General features: G+C 46.1%; 1 protein-coding gene across 2 annotated transcripts in view; it reads right to left on the bottom strand.

Annotated features, from left to right (window-relative positions):
- Positions 1-27614, bottom strand: part of sox6 (SRY-box 6) — a 327769-nt gene extending 300155 nt beyond the window's left edge. The window contains exon 1 of one of the 2 annotated variants that reach the window (XM_031899826.1): positions 27133-27614. The gene's annotated coding sequence lies outside the window, so the exon portion shown is untranslated. The remainder of the gene's footprint in view (positions 1-27132) is intronic. The other variant, XM_031899825.1, reaches the window with a different exon arrangement.
- Positions 27615-27877: the final 263 nt, after the last annotated feature.

Genomic DNA, 27877 nt, shown 5'->3' with positions numbered 1-27877 from the left:
AGACTCCTGAAGACTTTACAGACCCCTAGAGACTTTATAGCCTCCAATAGATTTTATAGACCCCCTAGAGAATGTATAGCCCCCTAGAAATTTTATAGCCCCCTAGAGACTTTATAGATCCCCAAGAGACTTTATAGACCCCCTAGAGACTTTATAGACCCCCTAGAAACTTTATAGACATCCTAGAGACTTTATGGACCCCCTAGAGACTTTATAGCCTCCTAGAGAATTTATAGATCCCCAAGAGACTTTATAGACATCCTAGAGACTTTATAGATCCCCAAGAGACTTTATAGACATCCTAGAGACTTTATAGACCCCCTAGAGACTTTATTGACCCCCTAGAGACTTTATAGACATCCTAGAGACTTTATAGACCCCCTAGAGACTTTATAGACCCCCTAGAGACTTTATAGACCAGCAGAGCACAGTGTAAAACCCAATATTCACAGGGTCACATTTGCAATATGCTAGCCACTGGCAGGTTACGGGGGTAAGAGGGGGGTCAGAGTCTTAGTACCAACATCAATATTATTAGGTGAACTCTGATATGTTGTTCTGCAAACTCTTGTACCTTTATAGCATGGTGAGTGCCAATATGTAGATCTTTGACACTGAAATGATGGGAGACCTCAAACATCATTGCCCCGGGCCCCACACACAAAGGGCCACATACACAGCAGCTGTGGGCAGGAAGGTAGTTGTAGTAACTGAGCTACATGAGACACTAACCAAGATGGAGACAGTAGGGAAAGATGGAGACAGTAGGGCAAGATGGAGACAGTAGGGCAAGATGGAGACAGTAGGGCAAGATGGGGACAGTAGGACAAGATGAGGACAGTAGGGCAAGATGGAGACAGTAGGGCAAGATGGAGACAGTAGGGCAAGATGGAGACAGTAGGGCAAGATGGAGACAGTAGGACAAGATGGAGACAGTAGGGCAAGATGGAGACAGTAGGGCAAGATGGAGACAGTAGGGCAAGATGGGGACAGTAGGGCAAGATAGAGACAGTAGGGCAAGATGGGGACAGTAGGGCAAGATGGAGACAGTAGGGCAAGATGGAGACAGTAAGACAAGATGGAGACAGTAAGACAAGATGGGGACAGTAGGGCAAGATGGAGACAGTACGACAAGATGGAGACAGTAAGACAAGATGGAGACAGTAAGACAAGATGGGGACAGTAGGGCAAGATGGAGATAGTAGGGCAAGATGGAGACAGTAGGGCAAGATGGAGACAGTAGGGCAAGATGGAGACAGTAGGGCAAGATGGAGACAGTAGGGCAAGATGGGGACAGTAGGGCAAGATGGGGACAGTAGGGCAAGATGGAGACAGTAGGGCAAGATGGAGACAGTAGGACAAGATGGAGACAGTAGGACAAGATGGAGACAGTAGGACAAGATGGAGACAGTAAGACAAGATGGAGACAGTAAGACAAGATGGGGACAGTAGGGCAAGATGGAGACAGTAGGGCAAGATGGGGACAGTAGGGCAAGATGGAGACAGTAGGGCAAGATGGGGACAGTAGGGCAAGATGGGGACAGTAGGGCAAGATGGAGACAGTAGGACAAGATGGAGACAGTAGGACAAGATGGAGACAGTAGGGCAAGATGGAGACAGTAGGGCAAGATGGAGACAGTAGGGCAAGATGGAGACAGTAGGGCAAGATGGAGACAGTTGGCCAAGTGAACAAATGGAAATATTACATAAAGGAACGAATGTGATAGGAAGGAATCTCTATCTGCCTTCAGTTTCATTCAAAGCTGCCATTTTGTTTTAGCAATAAACAGTAGAAGCGGAACAAAACTAACCAGCTAACATACATGGCAGCTCCTACCTATGTGTATAAATACAAATATACAGAGAGGGAACGTGTAGGGTGCAAGCCTCGTAATGAACAATCTTTAGGGCACAATAAAGGGAAAGGAAAGATAAAACAGCAACAACCAGGTTTACCCCAATCAGCATGTTAATTACCCCGGACTCCCCCAATGCACTGAACCCCCCCCCCCCGTATATTCCATAGGCTCCTGTTCTGTTACCTGTTTGATAAATGAAAGTGCGAGGCCGGAGATGAATGTGATCAATAGAGAGTAAATATTCATATTTCTGCCCGGGCGCCGGAGCCCATTGATTGGCCCCATTGCCTCTCTATGAGTCCGTTTGTACTTCCCGTGTGTTCCGCCTGCTCATTCTCTCGTCCCGGGAATCAAATCAAAGTCTCATTGACCCGACCCAAGTGGGGAAAGTATCAAATGAGCCGGCGCTCCCCGGTGCCGCACCCTGCTCAGCGCTCGCCTGCGCTCAGTCCCTGACAAACCCCAATGCAAATCAAACTGCTCTGATCCAACATGTAAAAACTGGAACCGTAAATTCCATGCAGGGAAAAAACATTATATTCACCATTAGCAGCAATGTGTATGGGATCAGATTCCCCCCTCAGGGGCAAAGCTATTATGTAGTAACATTAATTGCCCCATCTTATCAGCTAATGCACACGTACGAGCTCCACTAGGGCCAATACAATTATATGTGGTACTGCCCTTGTGTACCCCCATACTGTACTGTCTATGGGGATCATTATGGCACCTCCTACCCATATGTATAAATACAAATATACAGAGAGGGAATGTTCTGGGCACACAATAAGCTGTACCCCCATACTGTACTGTCTAAGGGAAACACTATGGCACCCCCTACCCATATGTATAAATACAAATATACAGAGAAGGAATGTTCTGGGTACACAATAAGCTGTACCCCCATACTGTACTGTCTAAGGGAAACACTATGGCACCCCCTACCCATATGTATAAATACAAATATACAGAGAAGGAATGTTCTGGGTACACAATAAGCTGTACCCCATACTGTACTGTCTAAGGGAAACACTATGGCACCTCCTACCCATATGTATAAATACAAATATACAGAGAAGGAATGTTCTGGGCACACAATAAGCTGTACCCCCATACTGTACTGTCTAAGGGAAACACTATGGCACCCCCTACCCATATGTATAAATACAAATATACAGAGAAGGAATGTTCTGGGCACACAATAAGCTGTACCCCCATACTGTACTGTCTAAGGGAAACACTATGGCACCCCCTACCCATATGTATAAATACAAATATACAGAGAAGGAATGTTCTGGGCACACAATAAGCTGTACCCCCATACTGTACTGTCTAAGGGAAACACTATGGCACCCCCTACCCATATGTATAAATACAAATATACAGAAGAAGGAATGTTCTGGGCACACAATAAGCTGTACCCCCATACTGTACTGTCTAAGGGAAACACTATGGCACCCCCTACCCATATGTATTAAATACAAATATACAGAGAAGGAATGTTCTGGGCACACAAATAAGCTGTACCCCCATACTGTACTGTCTAAGGGAAACACTATGGCACCCCCTACCCATATGTATAAATACAAATATACAGAGAAGAATGTTCTGGGCACACAATAAGCTGTACCCCCATACTGTACTGTCTAAGGGAAACACTATGGCCCCCTACCCATTAAACAAATACAGAGAAGGAATGTTCGGGCACACAATAAGCTGTACCCCCATACTGTACTGTCTAAGGGAAACACTATGGCACCCCCTACCCATATGTATAAATACAAAATATACAGAGAAGGAATGTTCTGGGCACACAATAAGCTGTACCCCCATACTGTACTTGTCTAAGGGAAACACTATGGCACCCCTACCCATATGTATAAATACAAATATACAGAGAAGGAATGTTCTGGGTACACAATAAGCTGTACCCCCATACTGTACTGTCTAGGGAAACACTATGGCACCCCCTACCCATATGTATAAATACAAATATACAGAGAAGGAATGTTCTGGGCACACAATAAGCTGTACCCCCATACTGTACTGTCTAAGGGAAACACTATGGCACCCCCTACCCATATGTATAAATACAAATATACAGAGAAGGAATGTTCTGGGCACACAATAAGCTGTACCCCCATACTGTACTGTCTAAGGGAAACACTATGGCACCCCCTACCCATATGTATAAATACAAATATACAGAGAAGGGAATGTTCTGGGCACACAATAAGCTGTACCCCCATACTGTACTGTCTAAGGGAAACACTATGGCACCCCTACCCATATGTATAAATACAAATATACAGAGAAGGAATGTTCTGGGCACACAATAAGCTGTACCCCCATACTGTACTGTCTAAGGAAACACTATGGCACCCCTACCCATATGTATAAATACAAATATACAGAGAAGGAATGTTCTGGGCACACAATAAGCTGTACCCCCATACTGTACTGTCTAAGGGAAACACTATGGCACCCCCTACCCATATGTATAAATACAAATATACAGAGAAGGAATGTTCTGGGCACACAATAAGCTGTACCCCCATACTGTACTGTCTAAGGGAAACACTATGGCACCCCCTACCCATATGTATAAATACAAATATACAGAGAAGGAATGTTCTGGGCACACAATAAGCTGTACCCCCATACTGTACTGTCTAAGGGAAACACTATGGCACCCCCTACCCATATGTATAAATACAAATATACAGAGAGGGAATGTTCTGGGCACACAATAAGCTGTACCCCCATACTGTACTGTCTAAGGGAAACACTATGGCAACCCCCTACCCATATGTATAAATACAAATATACGAATGTTCTGGGCACACAATAAGCTGTACCCCCATACTGTACTGTCTAAGGGAAACACTATGGCACCCCCTACCCATATGTATAAATACAAATATACAGAGAGGGAATGTTCTGGGCACACAATAAGCTGTACCCCCCATACTGTACTGTCTAAGGGAAACAATATGGCACCTCCTACCCATATGTATAAATACAAATATACAGAGAAGGAATGTTCTGGGCACACAAATAAGCTGTACCCCCATACTGTAACTGTCTAAGGGAAACACTATGGCACCCCCTACCCATATGTATAAATACAAATATACAGAGAAGGAATGTTCTGGGCACACAATAAGCTGCACCCCCATACTGTACTGTCTAAGGGAAACACTATGGCACCCCCTACCCATATGTATAAATACAAATATACAGAGAAGGAATGTTCTGGGTACACAATAAGCTGTACCCCCATACTGTACTGTCTAAGGGAATCACTATGGCACCTCCTACCTCCTAGATCCACAAGCCTCTGTGCTACTAGGGTGATACCCCAGGTGTAAGTAAATGTTTCCCCATCTAATGACTCTCGCTAACAATCCAGCAGCCTCTATGGGAAATATCCCAGAGGAACCCAGCACATTATTATTGGAGATGTCGTTATGATTTTGTTTTGGATTGTGCATCATTACTGAGTCTGTGTGAAGGACATCAAAAGAAAAGCTCCGCTCCCCAAACATATATCTTGCTTAATAAATCAGAAATAATTGGAATAATCTTGGATGTGATGTTTGCGCACACGTAGCGGAGCCGTATACTCGTAATATACACCAGCCCCGGGCACAGCCGGGAGAATACACAGGAACGTTACTGAACATTTCACTTATAAAGAAAGTTTAATTATTGGGATCATTCATTACAATGCAGAAACCCAGACTTTGCATTTTATTCTGCCCCATAATGCTCCCTTGTACTGCACTCTAAGCACATACTGGTTAGAATCTCAGCCATAAAGCAGGGCAGGACTGCTGCTTACAATGGGGGGATCAGATAGGATCTGTGCCACTGTGACAGAATGCTCTGTTATACAGATAGCTAGAATCTCAGCCATAAAGCAGGGCAGGACTGCTGCTTACAATGGGGGGGATCAGATAGGATCTGTGCCACTGTGACAGAATGCTCTGTTATACAGATAGCTAGAATCTCAGCCATAAAGCAGGGCAGGACTGCTGCTTACAATGGGGGGATCAGATAGGATCTGTGCCACTGTGACAGAATGCTCTGTTATACAGATAGCTAGAATCTCAGCCATAAAGCAGGGCAGGACTGCTGCTTACAATGGGGGGATCAGATAGGATCTGTGCCACTGTGACAGAATGCTCTGTTATACAGATAGCTAGACTCTCAGCCATAAAGCAGGGCAGGACTGCTGCTTACAATGGGGGGATCAGATAGGATCTGTGCCACTGTGACAGAATGCTCTGTTATACAGATAGCTAGAATCTCAGCCATAAAGCAGGGCAGGACTGCTGCTTACAATGGGGGGATCAGATAGGATCTGTGCCACTGTGACAGAATGCTCTGTTATACAGACAGCTAGAATCTCAGCCATAAAGCAGGGCAGGACTGCTGCTTACAATGGGGGGGGATCAGATAGGATCTGTGCCACTGTGACAGAATGCTCTGTTATACAGACAGCTAGAATCTCAGCCATAAAGCAGGGCAGGACTGCTGCTTACAATGGGAGGGGATCAGATAGGATCTGTGCCACTGTGACAGAATGCTCTGTTATACAGATAGCTAGAATCTCAGCCATAAAGCAGGGCAGGACTGCTGCTTACAATGGGAGGGGATCAGATAGGATCTGTGCCACTGTGACAGAATGCTCTGTTATACAGATAGCTAGAATCTCAGCCATAAAGCAGGGCAGGACTGCTGCTTACAATGGGGGGATCAGATAGGATCTGTGCCACTGTGACAGAATGCTCTGTTATACAGATAGCTAGAATCTCAGCCATAAAGCAGGGCAGGACTGCTGCTTACAATGGGGGGATCAGATAGGATCTGTGCCACTGTGACAGAATGCTCTGTTATACAGATAGCTAGAATCTCAGCCATAAAGCAGGGCAGGACTGCTGCTTACAATGGGGGGGATCAGATAGGATCTGTGCCACTGTGACAGAATGCTCTGTTATACAGATAGCTAGAATCCCAGCCATAAAGCAGGGCAGGACTGCTGCTTACAATGGGGGGATCAGATAGGATCTGTGCCACTGTGACAGAATGCTCTGTTATACAGATAGCTAGAATCTCAGCCATAAAGCAGGGCAGGACTGCTGCTTACAATGGGGGGATCAGATAGGATCTGTGCCACTGTGACAGAATGCTCTGTTATACAGATAGCTAGAATCTCAGCCATAAAGCAGGGCAGGACTGCTGCAGTTGGAGAGAGGTGAATGAGAGAAGACTAATAGCCAGGCACAGACTCATTAGGGCTGAGGAATGAGTAGTTTTCCCTATGGAGCCATTAGGGCCTCACAGCGACACAGAGACGGCCCAGTGTGTAAGTACCAGTATTAGTAGATACTGGGCCGGCGGTTACAGTGGAGGAGGTGAATCCTGGTGCCGTTTGCTGCGCGGAGTTGAGAACATTCCACATGAAACTGTTCCAGCTCGGCCCAAACCCCTGCATTTTAATTACCCAGCAGCCTCCAAGATTCCCCCTTTGATATGGAAATGTCTCTCATCTTCCCATCCACAAATCTTTATCCGAATCATGAAAAATAAAGCAGAATTCTGTCTGATTATCTGACCCGGGTACTTAGAACTTGTGTTTCTTCTTCGCTATTTCCCATTACTGAGCGCCGAGTCGCAATAAAAAGAATGGGTAATACAGGGGGGGGGGGTATTTGGGGGGGGCGGGGGGAGGTTTGTGTGGTTGGGAATTACGGCCGTATGGTATTTAAATATGCAGAAGGTTCTATAAAGGGACGTGTTCCCCTTTAAGTGTAGTCTCTCTGCCGCTCTTGTTGAACTACAATAACTATCGAGAGATCATAGGCAGGAAACCTTCACTTTATATAGCATGTGGGGGTGCCCCTCCGTATAGGGGCCAGTATGTGCGGGATAAATGCCCAGGGGCCAGTATGTGCCGGGATAAATGCCCAGGGGCCAGTATGTGCCGGGATAAATGCCCAGGGGCAAGTATGTGCCGGGATAAATGCCCAGGGGCCAGTATGTGCCGGGATAAATGCCCAGGGGCCAGTATGTGCGGGATAAATGCCCAGGTGCCAGTATGTGCCGGGATAAATGCCAAGGTGCCAGTATGTGCCGGGATAAATGCCCAGGGGCCAGTACGTGCCAGGATAAATGCCCAGGGGCCAGTATGTGCGGGATAAATGCCCAGGGGCCAGTATGTGCGGGATAAATGCCCAGGGGCCAGTATGTGCCGGGATAAATGCCCAGGGGCCAGTATGTGCCGGGATAAATGCCCAGGGGCCAGTATGTGCGGGATAAATGCCCAGGGGCCAGTATGTGCCAGGATAAATGCCCAGGGGCCAGTATGTCCCGGGATAAATGCCCAGGGGCCAGTATGTGCAGGATAAATGCCCAGGGGCCAGTATGTGCCGGGATAAATGCCCAGGGGCCAGTATGTGCCGGGATAAATGCCCAGGGGCCAGTATGTGCGGGATAAATGCCCAGGTGCCAGTATGTGCCGGGATAAATGCCCAGGGGCCAGTATGTCCCGGGATAAATGCCCAGGGGCCAGTATGTGCAGGATAAATGCCCAGGGGCCAGTACGTGCCGGGATAAATGCCCAGGGGCCAGTACGTGCCGGGATAAATGCCCAGGGGCCAGTATGTGCCGGGATAAATGCCATGGGGCCAGTATGTGCTGGGATAAATGCCCAGGGCTAAGGGGTGTGTGGCTGGCAGTGGGCATGGTGGTGGCTAAGGGGTGAGTGGCTGGCAGGGGGCACGGTGGTGGCTAAGGGGTGAGTGGCTGGCAGGGGGCACGGTGGTGGCTAAGGGGTGAGTGGCTGGCAGGGGGCACGGTGGCGGCTAAGGGGTGAGTGGCTGGCAGTGGGCATGGTGGCGGCTATGGGGTGTGTGGCTGGCAGGGGGCATGGTGGCGGCTAAAGGGTGAGTGGCTGGCAGTGGGCATGGTGGTGGCTAAGGGGTGAGTGGCTGGCAGGGGGCACGGTGGTGGCTAAGGGGTGAGTGGCTGGCAGGGGCGCGGTGGTGGCTAAGGGGTGAGTGGCTGGCAGGGGGCACGGTGGTGGCTAAGGGGTGAGTGGCTGGCAGGGGGCGCAGTGGTGAGTAAGGGGTGAGTGGCTGGCAGGGGGCACGGTGGTGGCTAAGGGGTGAGTGGCTGGCAGGGGGCGCAGTGGTGGCTAAGGGGTGAGTGGCTGGCAGGGGCATGGTAGCGGCTAAGGGGTGAGTGGCTGGCAGGGGGCACGGTGGCGGCTAAGGGGTGAGTGGCTGGCAGGGGGCACGGTGGCGGCTAAGGGGTGAGTGGCTGGCAGGGGCACAGTGGTGGCTAAGGGGTGAGTGGCTGGCAGGGGGCACGGTGGCAGCTAAGGGGTGAGTGGCTGGCAGGGGGCACGGTGGCAGCTAAGGGGTGAGTGGCTGGCAGGGGGCACGGTGGCGGCTAAGAGGGGTGAGTGGCTGGCAGGGGGCGCGGTGGCGGCTAAGGGGTGAGTGGCTGGCAGGGGCATGGTGGTGGCTAAGGGGTGAGTGGCTGGCAGGGGGCACGGCGGCAGCTAAGGGGTGAGTGGCTGGCAGGGGGCACGGCGGCAGCTAAGGGGTGAGTGGCTGGCAGGGGGCACGGCGGCAGCTAAGGGGTGAGTGGCTGGCAGGGGGCACGGTGGCAGCTAAGGGGTGAGTGGCTGGCAGGGGGCACAGTGGTGGCTAAGGGGTGAGTGGCTGGCAGGGGGCACAGTGGTGGCTAAGGGGTGAGTGGCTGGCAGGGGGCGCGGTGGTGGCTAAGGGGTGAGTGGCTGGCAGGGGGCGCGGTGGCAGCTAAGGGGTGAGTGGCTGGCAGGGGGCATGGTGGCGGCTAAGGGGTGAGTGGCTGGCAGGGGGCACGGTGGTGGCTAAGGGGTGAGTGGCTGGCAGGGGGCGCGGTGGCAGCTAAGGGGTGAGTGGCTGGCAGGGGCACAGTGGCGGCTAAGGGGCAGTATTTCGTGGGTATAACTGGATTGTTGACCCGATGTTATTGAATAGAAGAATTGCTGAAGAATCCGCACACGCCCTGATTCCCTCGCTGCTACGGACCATCTGCAAATACTTTCCCTGCAACTTATCTGTTTGTTATCAGCGCCGGTACCTGTCTGTGCCTGATATGGGCCGCACAAAGCCCCGCGCCTGCTGACAGCGTGTTTCACTTCAAACCCAGCAGGAGAAATATTGGGATTTTATTATTCAGGAGCCTCGGACTCCTCTCCGGCGCACTGGGTGCCCTGTTGCTAAACATCTGAGTAACGAGGCCCAATCAGCTCGGCAGGCTTTATTGATAATGAGAAACAGGCAGAAAATCAGGAGCACATTCCCTGCTGGTTCCAGGGCCGGGCTGGTACTGCGCTCACTAACAGCCATTCCCAGATTAAAGACTATCAGCTCTTGGGCCCCCAGAGCTTCCCGGCACGTTACATACACCTTGTGTAGCATGGGGCCTGACTGTCAGCTCTTGGGCCCACATAGCTTCCCGTCACATTATATACACCTTGTGTAGCATGGGGCCTGACTGTCAGCTCTTGGGCCCCCATAGCTTCCCATCACATTATATACACCTTGTGTAGCATGGGGCCTGACTGTCAGCTCTTGGGCCCCCATAGCTTCCCATCACATTATATACACCTTGTGTAGCATAGTGCCTGACTGTCAGATCTTGGGCCCCCATAGCTTCCCATCACATTACATACACCTTGTGTAGCATGGGGCCTGACTGTCAGCTCTTGGGCCCCCATAGCTTCCCATCACATTATATACACCTTGTGTAGCATGGGGCCTGACTGTAAGCTCTTGGGCCCCCATAGCTTCCCATCACATTATATACATCTTGTGTAGCATGGGGCCTGACTGTAAGCTCTTGGGCCCTCATAGCTTCCCGGCACGTTACATACAACTTGTGTAGCATGGGGCCTGACTGTCAGCTCTTGGGCCCACATAGCTTCCCGGCATATTATATACACCTTGTGAAGCATGAGGCATGATTGTAAGCTCTTGGGCCCACACAGCATTATATACACCTTGTGTAGCATGGGGCCTAATTGTGAGCTCTTGGGCCCACACAGCTTCCCGGCACGTTAGATACACCTTGTGTAGTATGGGGCTTGACTGTCAGCTCTTGGGGCCCCATAGCTTCCCCTCATATTATATACACATTGTGTAGCATAGTGCCTGACTGTCAGATCTTGGGCCCCCATACAGCACGTTACATACACCTTGAGTAGCATGGGCGTGACTGTAAGCTCTTGGGCCCCCATAGCTTCCTATCACATTACATACACCTTGTGTAGCATAGTGCCTGACTGTCAGCTCTTGGGCCCACATAGATTCCTGTCATATTATATACACCTTGTGTAGCATAGTGCCTGACTGTCAGCTCTTGGGCCCACAAAGCTTCATCTCACCCCCATCTCACCTGCTCTGTATAGCAGTACTGAGTATCTCTCCCCTCTCTGTATAGCAGTACTGACAGTAAGTAGCCATTGCAGTTACACAATTGCCCCGGGGGCTCGGGGTCCCATCCCTAGTGCCGGCAGCTGTTTGCGGAGCGTCTGTAGCGCAATCCCCTCGCTGCCGACGCACGGGACTTATTAGCGGGAGGATTAGAAAGAGACACGGCCTGTCACTTAATGACTGCTTACAGCACAATGAGACAGTCCCCGGGGAAGTGAGTGTTACATTGTGCCGAGAGACAGATCTAATAGGATTGAATTGGTACAATGCGGCGCGTGTGTAGGTCAGGGCCGCACCAACCCGACTTCACACGAGCTCCTCGCTTGACTGACGGATTGTGAGCGAGTGGAATCGCCCGGCGCGCCGACAGGCAAAACTCCTCGTGTTCCATAGGAGACACAGAACAGTTTACTGCCTGTGAATAATTCATATATTTTGTTGTTGGGGAAAAACATTTTGACAGCTCCAGTCAATTCCTGTTTAGCGGCAGAACAAAAGAGCAGTTTTGATGCCTTTTGTTACTTTGGTTCGGAGTCTCGCCGCGCGAATTACCGGCGTTTATTTGTATAAAGCAGCAACTGCGCCAACAGCGAGGAGTAAAAGCACAACACGAGGCAAATGCACTTCTACTCGAGAGCGGGGGGGCACGAAGGCGGCGTTGTACCGACACTCCGACAGTGGGCATCATAAATGGATATCATTATCCCATAATATCCCGATTTATATTTGTTATACATTCCAAAATAGTTCTGGCCAGGATCTGTGCCACTGTGACAGAATGCTCTGTTATACAGATAGCTAGAATCTCAGCCATAAAGCAGGGCAGGACTGCTGCTTACAATGGGGGGATCAGATAGGATCTGTGCCACTGTGACAGAATGCTCTGTTATACAGATAGCTAGAATCTCAGCCATAAAGCAGGGCAGGACTGCTGCTTACAATGGGGGGATCAGATAGGATCTGTGCCACTGTGACAGAATGCTCTGTTATACAGATAGCTAGAATCTCAGCCATAAAGCAGGGCAGGACTGCTGCTTACAATGGGGGGGATCAGATAGGATCTGTGCCACTGTGACAGAATGCTCTGTTATACAGATAGCTAGAATCTCAGCCATAAAGCAGGGCAGGACTGCTGCTTACAATGGGGGGATCAGATAGGATCTGTGCCACTGTGACAGAATGCTCTGTTATACAGATAGCTAGAATCTCAAGCCATAAAGCAGGGCAGGACTGCTGCTTACAATGGGGGGGATCAGATAGGATCTGTGCCACTGTGACAGAATGCTCTGTTATACAGATAGCTAGAATCTCAGCCATAAAGCAGGGCAGGACTGCTGCTTACAATGGGGGGATCAGATAGGATCTGTGCCACTGTGACAGAATGCTCTGTTATACAGATAGCTAGAATCTCAGCCATAAAGCAGGGCAGGACTGCTGCTTACAATGGGGGGATCAAGATAGGATCTGTGCCACTGTGGACAGAATGCTCTGTTATACAGATAGCTAGAATCTCAGGCCATAAGCAGGGCAGGACTGCTGCTTACAATGGGGGGGATAGGATCTGTGCCACTGTGACAGAATGCTCTGTTATACAGATAGCTAGAATCTCAGCCATAAAGCAGGGCAGGACTGCTGCTTACAATGGGGGGATCAGATAGGATCTGTGCACTGTGACAGAATGCTCTGTTATACAGATAGCTAGAATCTCAGCCATAAAGCAGGGCAGGACTGCTGCTACAATACCATCATTACCATCAGGGGGTGCTGCACAGGGTGGGAAATACCCCAGCTGTGGTGGCAGCTTCTGCTTATATTATATATATAAAATAAGAAATTGGCTACAAAATCACTTACAGTATTGGCAAGAAAAGAAAAGTTTTATTCCAACAACATCAAACTGCCATAGACATCGATGCATTTTGCTCCACTTGGGACTGTCACATATATATATATATATACACTCTAATCCCGGGTCCCACTGCGATTTACTGTATATCCTGCTGCCTCTGAGCGTGACAGGGACTGCCGACTCCCATTGTATTATATATACAGGTTTTCCAGATAAGGGGTCTTTCCATGATTTGGATTTCCATACCTTAAAGGGGTATTCGTATGTTATAGAAAGGCCAATCCTAAGCAACTTTTCAACTGCTCTTCATTATTTATATTTTTAGAGATACAGGTATGGGACCTGTTATCCAGAATGCTTGGGACCTGGGGTTTTCCAGATAAGGGATCTTTCTGTAATTTGGATCTCCATAACTTAAGTCTGTTAAATGTCATTTAAATATTGAAGAAACCCAATAGGGCTGTTCTGCCCCAATAAGGGGTAATTATATCTTAGTTGGGATCAAGTACAGGTACTGTTTTATTATTACAGAGAAAAGGGAATCATTTAACCATTAAATAAACCCAATAGGGCTGTTCTGCCCCCAATAAGGGGTAATTATATCTTAGTTGGGATCAAGTACAGGTACTGTTTTATTATTACAGAGAAAAAGGGAATCATTTAACCATTAAATAAACCCAATAGGGCTGTTCTGCCCCAATAAGGGGTAATTATATCTTAGTTGGGATCAAGTACAGGTACTGTTTTATTATTACAGAGAAAAGGGAATCATTTAACCATTAAATAAACCCAATAGGGCAGTTCTACCCCCAATAAGGGGTAATTATATCTTAGTTGGGATCAAGTACAGGTACTGTTTTATTATTACAGAGAAAAGGGAATCATTTAACCATGAAATAAACCCAATAGGGCTGTTCTGCCCCAATAAGGGGTAATTATATCTTAGTTGGGATCAAGTACAGGTACTGTTTTATTATTACAGAGAAAAAGGGAATCATTTAACCATTAAATAAACCCAATAGGGCTGTTCTGCCCCAATAAGGGGTAATTATATCTTAGTTGGGATCAAGTACAGGTACTGTTTTATTATTACAGAGAAAAGGGAATCATTTAACCATTAAATAAACCCAATAGGGCTGTTCTGCCCCCAATAAGGGGTAATTATATCTTAGTTGGGATCAAGTACAGGTACTGTTTTATTATTACAGAGAAAAGGGAATCATTTAACCATTAAATAAACCCAATAGGGCTGTTCTGCCCCAATAAGGGGTAATTATATCTTAGTTGGGATCAAGTACAGGTACTGTTTTATTATTACAGAGAAAAGGGAATCATTTAACCATTAAATAAACCCAATAGGGCTGTTCTGCCCCAATAAGGGGTAATTATATCTTAGTTGGGATCAAGTACAGGTACTGTTTTATTATTACAGAGAAAAGGGAATCATTTAACCATTAAATAAACCCAATAGGGCTGTTCTGCCCCAATAAGGGGTAATTATATCTTAGTTGGGATCAAGTACAGGTACTGTTTTATTATTACAGAGAAAAGGGAATCATTTAACCATGAAATAAACCCAATAGGGCTGTTCTGCCCCAATAAGGGGTAATTATATCTTAGTTGGGATCAAGTACAGGTACTGTTTTATTATTACAGAGAAAAGGGAATCATTTTTAATACTCTGTATATATGTGCCAATTGTAAAGGGTAAGCAAATAGAATAAACTTCGAAATAAAGTACTGGATAGAGATGGGGTTCTTTATGGTTTAATTGCCCCCCGTTTCCCCGAGTGACAGTCACAAACATGAGAGCGGCGAGACGAGCCCCAGACAGCGCGCGGCTTTTATTAACGAGAGCTAATAGTTTTACCAGGCAGTCACTAAGGCCCTGAGGCGAGAAATTGTTGGCGATTTTTTTTCTATTATAAGCCACTTCCAGGAACGCGCAATAAACTTATACAAGGGCAATAAACCCTTCAGCTGAGCTGCCACCAGCGCGGCCACCGGCTAATAATAGAGATTCCAAATAAGACAATTTGTGATTGGAATAAAAGAGATTTGAGAACAGCTGAAAGGGAATTGGTAAGGGCCGTACCATTCTGCAAAGTGCGCACATCTGACTCCCGCGGGGGGGAGACGGGGGCTCTCGGGGCTTGACAGCCTGAAAGTGACCGGCAGGAATGCCCACAGGGCACCAGCGCCTGTCTCTGTGCGACTGTCACATCGCCTGTCACTTGTCTCCCAGCATTACCTGGCCTGTCACTCGTGTCTCTAATCAAAAGGGGAGCCCATCAGTGAGCCCCCAGCTCCATCAGTGAGCCCCCAGCTCCATCAGTGAGCCCCCAGCCTCATAAATGAGCCCCCAACCCCATCAGTGAACCCCCAGCCCAATCAGTGAGCCCCCAGCTCCATCAACCCCATCAGTGAGCCCCCAGCTCCATCAACCCCATCAGTGAGCCCCCAACCCCATCAGTGAACCCCCAGCCCAATCAGTGAGCCCCCAGCTCCATCAACCCCATCAGTGAGCCCCCAGCTCCATCAACCCCATCAGTGAGCCCCCAACCCCATCAGTGAGCCCCCAGCTCCATCAACCCCATCAGTGAGCCCCAACCCCATCAGTGAGCCCCCAACCCCATCAGTGAGCCCCCAGCTCCATCAACCCCATCAGTGAGCCCCCAACCCCATCAGTGAGCCCCCAACCCCATCAGTGAGCCCCCAGCTCCATCAACCCCATCAGTGAGCCCCCAACCCCATCAGTGAGCCCCCAGCTCCATCAACCCCATCAGTGAGCCCCCAGCTCCATCAACCCCATCAGTGAGCCCCCAGCTCCATCAACCCCATCAGTGAGCCCTAACCCCATCAGTGAGCCCCCAGTCCCGTCAGTGAGCCCCCAGCTCCATCAACCCCATCAGTGAGCCCCCAACCCCATCAGTGAGCCCCCAGCTCCATCAACCCCATCAGTGAGCCCCCAGCTCCATCAACCCCATCAGTGAGCCCTAACCCCATCAGTGAGCCCTAACCCCATCAGTGAGCCCCCAGTCCCGTCAGTGAGCCCCCAGTCCCGTCAGTGAGCCCCCAGTCCCGTCAGTGAGCCCCCAGTCCCATCAGTGAGCCCCCAGCCCCGTCAGTGAGCCCCCAGCCCCGTATATTGTACCCGGGATCCCCTCTGTATAACTCCATCCCTGTATATTGTACCCGGGATCCCCTCTGTATAACTCCATCCCTGTATATTGTACCCGGGATCCCCTCTGTATAACTCCATCCCTGTATATTGTACCCGGGATCCCCTCTGTATAACTCCATCCCTGTATATTGTACCCGGGATCCCCTCTGTATGGGGCTTTATGTACTCCCTGCCCCCCGGCTGCAGTCGCCTGCCCTATATCTGCCCCAGTCCATCTGCCCCTCCGCTGCTTCCCTCCCTCCATATTCCCAGCCACAAAGAACCACTGAGCCCAACAGGTTCCTATCCCCCCCAGAGTTCAGCAGAACCGCAGCCCCAATATGACAGCCCATAATACTCTGATACAGAGGCTGCTGTTTTGCCAGTTCAGCTTTAAAGGAAATTATGAGCAAATTATGGGTCAGATTTGGTTCTGTTTAGTGATTCAGCATTTGGTTGACTCCCCAAATATACACTGTATATAATAAACAGAATTTCTATCTATTTCTACTATGTCTGTATCTATATTCACCTACAATGCATGTGTATATACCTATAAGCACAGATTCCTACGTGTCTATCTGTATCCCTGTTCCCAGCTGTAAGTCCATGTGTATTTATCTAGATCTTTCCAACTGTCTGTATCTATAATTATATATATATTGTATCTGTTTCTATCTATAGTTATCTATTTACTGTATCTATGTTTCTATCTCTATCTATATACAGAATCTATGTTTCTATCTGTATCTCTAATATCTATATACAGGTATGGGATCCATTATCCGGAAACCTGTTATCCAGAAAGTTCCAAATTACGGAGAGGCCATCCCCCCATAGACTCCATTATAAGCAAATAATTCTAATTTTTGAAAATGATTTCCTTTTTCTTTGTAATTAGTAAACAGCCCCTTGTACTTGATCCCATCTAAGATATAATTAATCCTTATGGGAGGCAGGCCATAATCCTATTTTATTTAATTTGTAAATGATTTTTAGCAGATTTATGGTATGGAGATCCAAATTACAGGAAAGATCCCTTATCCGGAAAAACCCCAGGTCCTGAGCATTCTGGATTATAGATACCTGTACTGTATCTATGTTTCTATCTGTATCTCTAATAACCTATATATTGTATATATGTTTCTATCTGTATCTATAATTATATACTTTATTTTTCTATCTGTATTTATAATTATACTTTACTTTTCTTTCTAAAATTTTCTATATATTTGATCTATTTTTCTATCTGTATCTATCACTTTTGTTTTGTATCTGTGCCATTATCTACCAATAAATACACTGTATCTCCTATCCGAATACATTGTATTTAATTTTTAATAAATTATTTTTATCATATATTATATATACATATATATATATATATATATATATACACATATATATATACATATATATGTGTGTGTGTGTATGGGATCTGTTATCCAGAAACCCAATAACCCGTTATCCACAAAGTTCTTAATTATGGCCATCTCTCATTGACTCCATTATGATGAGCAAATGTTTTTAATTTTTAAAAATCATTTCCTTTTTTTACTGTTATAAAACAGTACCTGTACTTGATCCCAACTAAGATATAATTACCCCTTATTGGGGCAGAACAGCCCTATTGGGTTTATTTCATGGTTAAATGATTCCCTTTTCTCTGTAATAATAAAACAGTACCTGTACTTGATCCCAACTAAGATATAATTACCCCTTATTGGGGGCAGAACAGTCCTATTGGGTTTATTTCATGGTTAAATGATTCCCTTTTCTCTGTAATAATAAAACAGTACCTGTACTTGATCCCAACTAAGATATAATTACCCCTTATTGGGGGCAGAACAGCCCTATTGGGTTTATTTAATGGTTAAATGATTCCCTTTTCTCTGTAATAATAAAACAGTACCTGTACTTGATCCCAACTAAGATATAATTACCCCTTATTGGGGCAGAACAGCCCTATTGGGTTTATTTCATGGTTAAATTATTCCCTTTTCTCTGTAATAATAAAACAGTACCTGTACTTGATCCCAACTAAGATATAATTACCCCTTATTGGGGCAGAACAGCCCTATTGGGTTTATTTAATGGTTAAATGATTCCCTTTTCTCTGTAATAATAAAACAGTACCTGTACTTGATCCCAACTAAGATATAATTACCCCTTATTGGGGGCAGAACAGCCCTATTGGGTTTATTTAATGATTAAATGATTCCCTTTTCTCTGTAATAATAAAACAGAGAGAGTTTATTTAATATTAGTTAAATTAGTTAAAATTATTTTTTAGTAGATTTAAGGTATGGAGATCCAAATTACGAAAATACCCCTTATCCAGAAAACTCCAGGGCCCAAGCATTCTGCATAACAGGTCCCATAGCTACATGAATATATATATACTGGTAGTTATGGGATAGGTATCAGAATCTATAGTCGCTCACTGGAGTCTGTTCTAGACCCCGACACCCTGCTGGTGACAGACACAGTGCAATGTGGGTGCCCCCCTGTATCCTGTCAGCCCAGTCCCACGTTTATATGATCCCTGACGCTGCCCAAATATGATATAAATATGATATAAATATGGATAAAAATGTCCCTTTCCCCAAAGCCCGTAATAGAAAAGAGGGGCCCCGACAATAACATTTTCTGAAGGGCCCGGAGCCATCGCAGAATTAGACACAAGTGAATGGGAGATGTCTCTTGTTCTCTCATTTATCCGGGTGCCCCCCTTGTTGTGCCAGTCTCAGTGCCAAGGCAATGCCAGGGATCAGGGGAAAATCATGCGCAATGTCCCCCAGCTATATATACATCCCCCCAAGGGTTAACCGAGCCCCCACACACAGTTCCCTCTATTACAGAAATGATAGCTCCGACACATCTGGCAACACTGAGCTCGTTTCATCTCTCCCCGAGGAGCTTACAATCTACTTCCCCCACCACCGAGGGGCGCAGACAAGGGTCAATTACATCTAGACGAGGGGGGGGCAATTAACCTGCCGCTTTGTGCTGCCAATCATTATTAACGTTAAGTGCGCGGAAGGGAATCCATTATGGGAAAACGGAACGAGAGCCGAGGAATTTCTCTCCCGTCGGTGGGAGAGCGGCGTAGGCCGAAAATACTAAATATTCACTTTACACAGGGATTGGGGCAGATACCCAGACTGATATATTATTATTATTATTGTGTATATATATATATATATATATATATATATATAAAGGTTTCTATATTACACATATATGTTACATACAGATACAAGAGAATAACCCTTTCAATGAGATATGTAGAGATGTAAATGTGAGTATTGGGCACGATCTACATGAATGTGCCGGGGGGGGGGGATCTGCCTTCCGCCCTCTCCGCCAAGGGTTAACAGCTGCGCCTGAGTGCGATGCCTTTCTTACCCCTCCGAAATATACAATGGATTAGTTTGACACGCATTGCTCCTTGCCTGTCGGACTGCCAGGCACGCACACCTGTTACTGCTGTTTCCCCCCACTAATAGAACAAAATATATATATACACATAAATACACAGATATATATATATATATATACACAAACATACATAAATATATATATATATATATATATATATATACACAGATAAATATATACACACACTATTGTTATTATTGACCGGCTTCATGTCAAAAATTAAAAAAACAATATATATAATTTTGAATTATTCCGAAGGCCCCATCTCCCCCTCCTGCTATAGTGATTAACCCTTCAGTCGTCGGCATTAGCTTGGGTTAACGACCCACTGAGCTTGAAGTATTTCCATGGGAGGAAGAGCTGACGCTTCCCTATTATAACGCGGAGTTCATTGTGCCGAATGCCATGCCCCCCCCCCCAGCTCTATCCGGAAGTGTGGTCCCCAGGGTGATGGGATCTGTTATATAGAAGTGCCGGAGGGCAGAGCTTTGGCTGTTCCCCCACCCCCCCCCCCCCTCAGCATTAAGCAATACGTAAGGCCTGGTTGCTGACAATCTGATTGCATGACAATTTTCCTTGAACTCCTATCACAAATACCCGCCATTATGCCTGCAGCTGGGGAACGTGGGACTCGCCGCTCTGTTATTCCACAATGTCTCAAACTATTGTTCTCTTTTAAAATATATTTCTGTTTCTGGTTTTAGCCACTTCAAATTAGCGCTTACTAAATACAAATACGGCTGGAAATTGCAGTGGTTTTGTTTTGTTTGCTGCACTAAGCTTTCTTCTCTCACATTCCCTGCTAATTATTCCCCCTAACAGCAACAATATCCCAGTGATAGAAACAATGGGTTCCTGACCCCTGAGACAGAATGCTCTGTTATACAGATAGCTAGAATTTTAGCCATAAAGCAGGGCAGGACTGCTGCTTACAATGGGGGGCAAATGCACTTCTACTCGAGAGCGGGGGGGCACGAAGGCGGCGTTGTACCGACACTCCGACAGTGGGCATCATAAATGGATATCATTATCCCATAATATCCCGATTTATATTTGTTATACATTCCAAAATAGTTCTGGCCAGGATCTGTGCCACTGTGACAGAATGCTCTGTTATACAGATAGCTAGAATCTCAGCCATAAAGCAGGGCAGGACTGCTGCTTACAATGGGGGGATCAGATAGGATCTGTGCCACTGTGACAGAATGCTCTGTTATACAGATAGCTAGAATCTCAGCCATAAAGCAGGGCAGGACTGCTGCTTACAATGGGGGGATCAGATAGGATCTGTGCCACTGTGACAGAATGCTCTGTTATACAGATAGCTAGAATCTCAGCCATAAAGCAGGGCAGGACTGCTGCTTACAATGGGGGGATCAGATAGGATCTGTGCCACTGTGACAGAATGCTCTGTTATACAGATAGCTAGAATCTCAGCCATAAAGCAGGGCAGGACTGCTGCTTACAATGGGGGGATCAGATAGGATCTGTGCCACTGTGACAGAATGCTCTGTTATACAGATAGCTAGAATCTCAGCCATAAAGCAGGGCAGGACTGCTGCTTACAATGGGGGGGGATCAGATAGGATCTGTGCCACTGTGACAGAATGCTCTGTTATACAGATAGCTAGAATCTCAGCCATAAAGCAGGGCAGGACTGCTGCTTACAATGGGGGGATCAGATAGGATCTGTGCCACTGTGACAGAATGCTCTGTTATACAGATAGCTAGAATCTCAGCCATAAAGCAGGGCAGGACTGCTGCTTACAATGGGGGGATCAGATAGGATCTGTGCCACTGTGACAGAATGCTCTGTTATACAGATAGCTAGAATCTCAGCCATAAAGCAGGGCAGGACTGCTGCTTACAATGGGGGGATCAGATAGGATCTGTGCCACTGTGACAGAATGCTCTGTTATACAGATAGCTAGAATCTCAGCCATAAAGCAGGGCAGGAGTGCTGCTTACAATGGGGGGATCAGATAGGATCTGTGCCACTGTGACAGAATGCTCTGTTATACAGATAGCTAGAATCTCAGCCATAAAGCAGGGCAGGACTGCTGCTTACAATGGGGGGGGGATCAGATAGGATCTGTGCCACTGTGACAGAATGCTCTGTTATACAGATAGCTAGAATCTCAGCCATAAAGCAGGGCAGGACTGCTGCTTACAATGGGGGGATCAGATAGGATCTGTGCCACTGTGACAGAATGCTCTGTTATACAGATAGCTAGAATCTCAGCCATAAAGCAGGGCAGGAGTGCTGCACTGTACCAGAGCAAACAGATTACCCTTTTGCTTTCAGTTCAGTTCCCAGGATACAGCCGCATTACGTCCTGTTAAAACTAATTGAATTTCTCCCCAAATCTATTCCACTTTACTGAATATTTCAGCTGGAATTCTTGCTGCAAATCCCCGTATAAGACAAAGGCAATTGTGCCGATGCCCCCGGGTGGGAGCGGAAGGAACGGGCTATTGAGCCGGGGGGGGGGGGCACATCCCAGTATAGCGATACATACAACGTGCTGACTTTGCTGTCTAATTATAAATGTGCCATTTCGGACCTTCCTTTCAGACCAAGTGCCACCTTGCCTTATGAGGGAACTTTAAGATCAGCAACTGTTCAAAACAAAATGCCATTAAGAGATCGGCTTCAGCCAACACAGGGCGGCCAGGGGATTGTTTTACAGACACCCTGTCCCGCTGCGCACAAGAATGTATTATAGGGAGCTGCACGGGGCCCCAGCACTGCCCTCCTGCCCGGGGGGGGGACCGGCACATACACACATAGATACACATAGATATATACACATATACACATAGATATATAGATATATACACATACACACATAGATACACATAGATATATACACATATACACATAGATATACAGATATATACACATACACACATAGATATATACACATAGATATACAGATATATACACATAGATATATACACCTAGATATATAGATATATACACCTAGATATTTAGATAAATACACCTAGATATATAGATATATACACATAGATATATAAATAAATACACCTAGATATATAGATATATACACATAGATATATAGATAAATACACCTAGATATATAGATACATACACATAGATATATAGATAAATACACCTAGATATATAGATATATACACATAGATATATAGATAAATACACCTAGATATATAGATAGCACGGGGCCCCAGCACAGCCCTCCTGCCGCGGGGAGGGGGGACCGGCACACATACACACAGACACATAGATATATAGATATATACACATAGATATATACACATATAAACATAGATATATACACACATACATACACATACACATAGACACATATATACACATAGATATATAGATATGTACACATAGACACATAGATATATACACATACACATAGATACACATATATATAGATATATACACCTAGATATATACACATAGATATATAGATATATACACATAGATATATAGATATATACACATAGATATATAGATATATACACATACACAGATACACATATATATATATAGATATATACACCTAGATATATACACATAGATATATAAATATATACACATAGATATATAGATATATACACATAGATATATAGATATATACACATAGATATATAGATATATCTGGGGAATAAAGAACTGACTCATGACCTGCTGAGGTTTCTTTTGGGAGACTTTGCGGATAAATAAAAATCGACGGCAGAGAAAAAAAAATTAAATATCTAAATATACGAATACAGGGATCCGTTATCCACAAAGCTCTGAATTGCTTCCATAGACTCCATTATTAGAAAATCATTCCCATTTTTATAAAACAATTTCCCTTTGTCTCTGTACAACTAAGATACAATGAATCCATATTGAAGGCAAAACGATCCTATTGGGTTTAGTGATTTTTTTTTTTTTACAGGTATGGGATCCCTTATCCGGAAACCCGTTATCCACAAAGCTCCAAACTGCAGAAAGGCCATCACCCATAGACTCCATTATCCGCAAATAATTCCCATTTGTAAAAATGATTTCTCTGTACAACTAAGATACAATGAATCCATATTGAAGGCAAAATGATCCTATTGGGTTTAATGATCTTTTTTTTTCAGTACAGGTATGGGATCCCTTATCCGGAAACCCGTTATCCAAGCAAGCTCCGAATTATGGAAAGCCCGTCTCCCATAGGCTCCATTTTAATCAAATAATTCAGATTATAAAATGGATTTTCTTTTTCTCTATAAAAATAGAGCGGTGCTTTGTATTTGATCCCAACTAAGATATAATAAATCCTTACTGGATACAAAACAATCCTATTGGGGTTAATTAATGTTTTATTGATTTTTGAGTAGACTTAAGGTATGGAGATCCAAATTACGGAAAGACCCCTTATCCGGAATACCCTTGGTCCTAAACATTCTGGATAACGGGTGCTATATCTGTAGTATGAAAATCCAAATGACGGAAAGATCCCTTATCCGTAAACCCCCAGGTCCCGGGCATTCTGGATAATGGCTCCTATACCTATAGTATGAAAATCCAAATGACGGAAGATCCCTTATCCGTAAACCCCCAGGTCCCGGGCATTCTGGATAATGGCTCCTATACCTATAGTATGAAAATCCAAATGACGGAAAGATCCCTATTCCGTAAACCCCCAGGTCCCGGGCATTCTGTATAACAGCTCCCGTTCCCATATAATATAATTAAATAGAGGATACGTAGGGGGGGGACAGGGAAGATTTGGGGAATATTCCGTCGTTCCAGCGGCGCCGGAGACTTTATTGGGCCATGGGCGGTTCTGATAGTGCCAATTAAAGCCTTATCGGGGCAGGACAGGATACATTTTGCTTTTATCTGCTGCAAAGCTCTAACTGTCTGCACTGAAGGAAACACCCCGAGTGGAGGGTTAATCTGCCGCCCCCAGGCCACAAACCCTCGCACACTCGCTCACACTCGGCGCCCTGACACCCAGACACAACACCCCCCTATCTGCCCAGCGCCACCTTCCCCATTGTCCTCAAACAACTGAATATCAGCAATCAGGGCTCCAATCCGGGGGCCCCCAACGCTCCCTAAATGCCCATAGGGTTATTAGCAAGAAATAACGGACTATACAGTAAGGATTCGGCACCCCCAAGTGATAGATTTCCTGGATACAACGTGCGACGGTGTCGGCGCATCTCCGAGCAACTTATTGCACAATAAACGCACGGCCGCGTCTGTCACAACCCCCCCCCCCCCCCACCAAATACACAGATAAATTCTACATTAATAACCCCTTGTGTGGGGGGGGGGATACATTTTGCCCCTCACATAAAACAAAAAGGAAACGGCAGTCTCCGAAACCGACGTGTGTGTGTGTCTGGGGGGGCTCCTATTTAAATGCCCCTCTATATAAAAGCTCCCCCCCCCCCCAAATACCCACATAGTTTCCAAGCAATGAGGGGAATGCGGGGAATTGCTTTATCTGATCCCCCCCCCCTGTGTAGGGGGTATTTGTTTAGGCAAATGCCCCCTAATATTCCAGCCCGGTGACACCTTGTTGTACAGCAGATGTTCCCATACGGCAGCGTTCCGGGGGGGGCACCCAGTGCGGGAGAAGGCCCCGGCCTCAATGGCAATTAGGGTAACATTTGGGCCGACTCGGGGGGGCGCCGGGGGCTCATTATTGCGACACTATAGCACCCCGTCTGTAATGACAATTTAGTGCCTATTACTGATCTCCTTAGGAATTACACAGGGGGGTGGGGGGGGGAATAATTGTCGGACGGCAAACGGGGGCTCAACGCCGAAGGAAAAACAACACGGATATTTCTACCGAGCGAGAAATGGCAGAAATAATCAGATTATTACAGACACAATGATATTATATATATACAGTATATACCCCATAGGGATGCACAGACACCCCACTGATCCTATGATAGTTATTATGGGAGCAGAGGGACAGAGGGACGTTACTTATATACAGTATATATATATATACACACACACATACAGTATATACACACACATACAGTATATATATACACACACATACAGTATATACAGATACACACACATACAGTATATACAGATACACACACATACAGTATATATATACACACACATACAGTATATACAGATACACACACATACAGTATATATATACACACACATACAGTATATACAGATACACACACATACAGTATATACAGATACACACACATACAGTATATATATACACACACATACAGTATATACAGATACACACACATACAGTATATACAGATACACACACATACAGTATATATATACACACACATACAGTATATACAGATACACACACATACAGTATATACAGATACACACACATACAGTATATACAGATACACACACATACAGTATATATATACACACACATACAGTATATACACACACATACAGTAATATACACACACATACAGTATATACAGATACACACACATACAGTAATATAACACACACATACAGTATATACAGATACACACACATACAGTATATACACACACATACAGTATATACAGATACACACACATACAGTATATACACACACATACAGTATATACAGATACACACACATACAGTATATATATACACACACATACAGTATATACACACACATACAGTATATACAGATACACACACATACAGTATATACACACACATACAGTATATACAGATACACACACATACAGTATAATTATACCAACATACAGTATATACACACACATACAGTATATACAGATACACACACATACAGTATATACACACACATACAGTATATACAGATACACACACATACAGTAATATATTATACACACACATACCAGTATATACAGATACACACAATACAGTATATACACCACATACAGTATATACACACACATACAGTATATACACACACATACAGTATATACAGATACACACACATACAGTATATACACACACATACAGTATATACAGATACACACACATACAGTATATACACACACATACAGTATATACAGATACACACACATACAGTATATATATACACACACATACAGTATATACAGATACACACACATACAGTATATATATATATACACACTAATGATCACATTGAGAGGCAATACGCCAGTAAATAAATGAGGCGCTCCTTACCACTATACACTGCGCCTATGGGAGCCGCCGCCGCCGCTGACAGTCAGAGGGAAAGCAATGGGGCAGGGCGGCAGCGCCCGGGGGTGGGCAGCGGTGCCAGGGCCGGGGGGCTACAGAGCTGGAAGGGTTAAAGAGAAGAGACTTACTGTGCGCTGAGCCACAAGCCGGAGGGATTCGGGCCCTGCTGTCCGAGTGTCGGGGGATTCTCAGGGTGGCAGTGCGGGGCCCCCCCCCAGGCGTTGGGATGAGGAGCAGATTAAGGGTTAAACATTCCAGGGGTGCAGTCAGGCAGGGGTGCAGTCAGGCCCCCATCTCACTGGGAAGAGAGCTGCTGGGGCTGTGAGAGGAGCCGGGAAGTTTTCGGCAGAACTTTCCCCCCCCTGCTGCCTGGGAAGATAAGGGAGTGGGACTCACTGCTGCCCCCCTCTGGGGTGGGAAAGGGAACTGCTGCTCCTGCCTGGGGGGGCACAGCGGGATTAGGGGGTGCCAGCTACACCCCAACAGGTGGGAGGGAACCCCCAGAGCCCAGGCAGGGGGGCAGCTACCTGACCAGGGGGGGTGGGGGTGCAGCTACAGGTGTCAGGGAGGCTTATTAACCCCTGAGGTGCCGGGAGGCACAGACACGTGTCTGATATTATTATTCCTGCCCCCCCCCCTCCTTCTCAGGTTAACCCTTTCTATACAGACACCTTGCACAGTAGCGGCATTCTGGGGCACTTTAACTCCTGTGATGCCGCAAAGGGTTAATCCAGAAGCTTCTCACTGGGAAGATGTTAACCCTTTCCATGGGGGTTGGGATTAGTCCGGGAATTGGAACATGTGGCTGTCAGTCCCGAACAGCCCCCCAGCAGTCAGTATGGGGGTAACAGGGACCCCCCGAAAGTTACCTGC

This window comes from Xenopus tropicalis, chromosome 4, assembly GCF_000004195.4.
Source record: "Xenopus tropicalis strain Nigerian chromosome 4, UCB_Xtro_10.0, whole genome shotgun sequence".
Lineage (NCBI taxonomy): Eukaryota > Metazoa > Chordata > Amphibia > Anura > Pipidae > Xenopus > Xenopus tropicalis.
The sequence above is the reverse complement of the archived record's forward strand: the minus strand, read 5'-3'. Positions and strand labels throughout refer to the sequence as shown.